Source organism: Salvelinus fontinalis, chromosome 39 (assembly GCF_029448725.1).
Source record: "Salvelinus fontinalis isolate EN_2023a chromosome 39, ASM2944872v1, whole genome shotgun sequence".
In the NCBI taxonomy this organism is placed as follows: domain Eukaryota; kingdom Metazoa; phylum Chordata; class Actinopteri; order Salmoniformes; family Salmonidae; genus Salvelinus; species Salvelinus fontinalis.
In genome coordinates, this window is record NC_074703.1 from 27620273 (window position 1) to 27621662 (window position 1390).

At 62.7% G+C, this 1390-nt stretch overlaps 1 protein-coding gene across 2 annotated transcripts in view; it reads right to left on the minus strand.

Moving 5' to 3' along the window:
* Positions 1-1390, minus strand: part of cacna1c (calcium channel, voltage-dependent, L type, alpha 1C subunit) — a 546860-nt gene that overhangs the window by 17027 nt on the left and 528443 nt on the right. The gene's annotated exons all lie outside the window — the stretch shown is intronic.

Consider the following 1390-nt stretch of genomic DNA (forward strand, 5'->3'; position numbering starts at 1 on the left):
GGGAGGTGTGGGAGGGAGGGGTGGGAGGGGGGTGTGGGAGGGAGGTGTGGGAGGGAGGGGTGGGAGGGGGTGTGGGAGGGAGGTGTGGGAGGGAGGTGTGGGAGGGAGTGTGGGAGGGAGGGGTGGGAGGGAGGTGTGGGAGGAGGGCTGGGGAGGGGGGTGTGGGAGGGAGGTGTGGAGGGAGGGGTGGGGGGGGGGGGTGGGGGGGGGTGTGGGGGGGGGGTGTGGGTGGGGGGTGGGGGGGGGGGGTGGGGGGAGGTGTGGGTGGGGGGGTGTGTGGGTGGGGGGTGTGGGGGGGTGGTGTGGGGGGGGGGGTGGGGGGGGGGGTGTGGGGGGGGGGTGTGGGGGGGGGGGTGTGGGGGGGGGGGGGGGGGGGTGTGGGGGGGGGGTGGGGTGGGGGTGTGGGGGGGGGGTTGGGGGGTGTGGGGGGTGTGTGGGGGGGGGTGTGTTGGTGGGTGGGTGGGTGGTGTGGGGGTGGGGTGTGGGGGGGGGTGTGGGGGGGGGGTGGTGGGGGGGGGTGTGGGTGGGGGGTGTGGGGGGGAGGTGTGGGGGAGGTGTGGGAGGGGGGTTGAGTGGGGAGTTAAGTAGAGTAGGGGTAAGGGGTATTTAGTTTGAGTGAAGAGTTGGAGGTTAGTGGGGAGGTGTGGGAGGGAGGTGTGGGGGGAGGTGTGGGGGGAGGTGTGGGAGGGGGGTTGAGTGGGAGAGTTAAGTAGAGTAGGGGTAAGGGGTATTTAGTTTGAGTGAAGAGTTGGAGGTTAGTGGGGGTTTAAGGGCTGTCGTGTTGATATTAAAATATTAGCCAATGCTTTAGGCAGACAGGTCTAACTCTGGATTGGTATGGGATAGGGGTGTTTGGTTTGGGTGAGGAGTTGGAGGTTAGTGAGGTTGGAGTGAGGTCTAAGGGCTGTTGTAGTAGTGTGGTCTTAGACAGGCAGGTCTACCCAGAGCTGTGGGACAGAGGAAAGCTCGTCTGGGAGAGTGCCAGGGTCTCCTGTCCTCCCCATCCTCCATAGGAGTCAGCTGCTTGCTCTCCTCATCCTGATACACCAGCCTGAAAACACACACAGACGCAAGGTCACACACGCACGCACGCACACACGCACACACACACACACACGCACACACACACACACGCACGCACGCACGCACACACACCACACACACACACGTTAATGTGGGGCCTACAGAGACCATGAAAGGCTTTTCATGGTGTAAGAGAGAGAAAGAGAGAGAGAGGGAGAGAGAGAGAGAGAGAGAAAGAGAGAGAGGTGGAGAGGGAGAGAGAGAGAGAGAGAGAGAGAGAGAGAGGGGGAGAGGGACAATGAGAAAACACAGATAAAAAGACAGAGGGAAATATCGAGAGTGAGAGAAGCAGAGAAGAAGAAAGGGA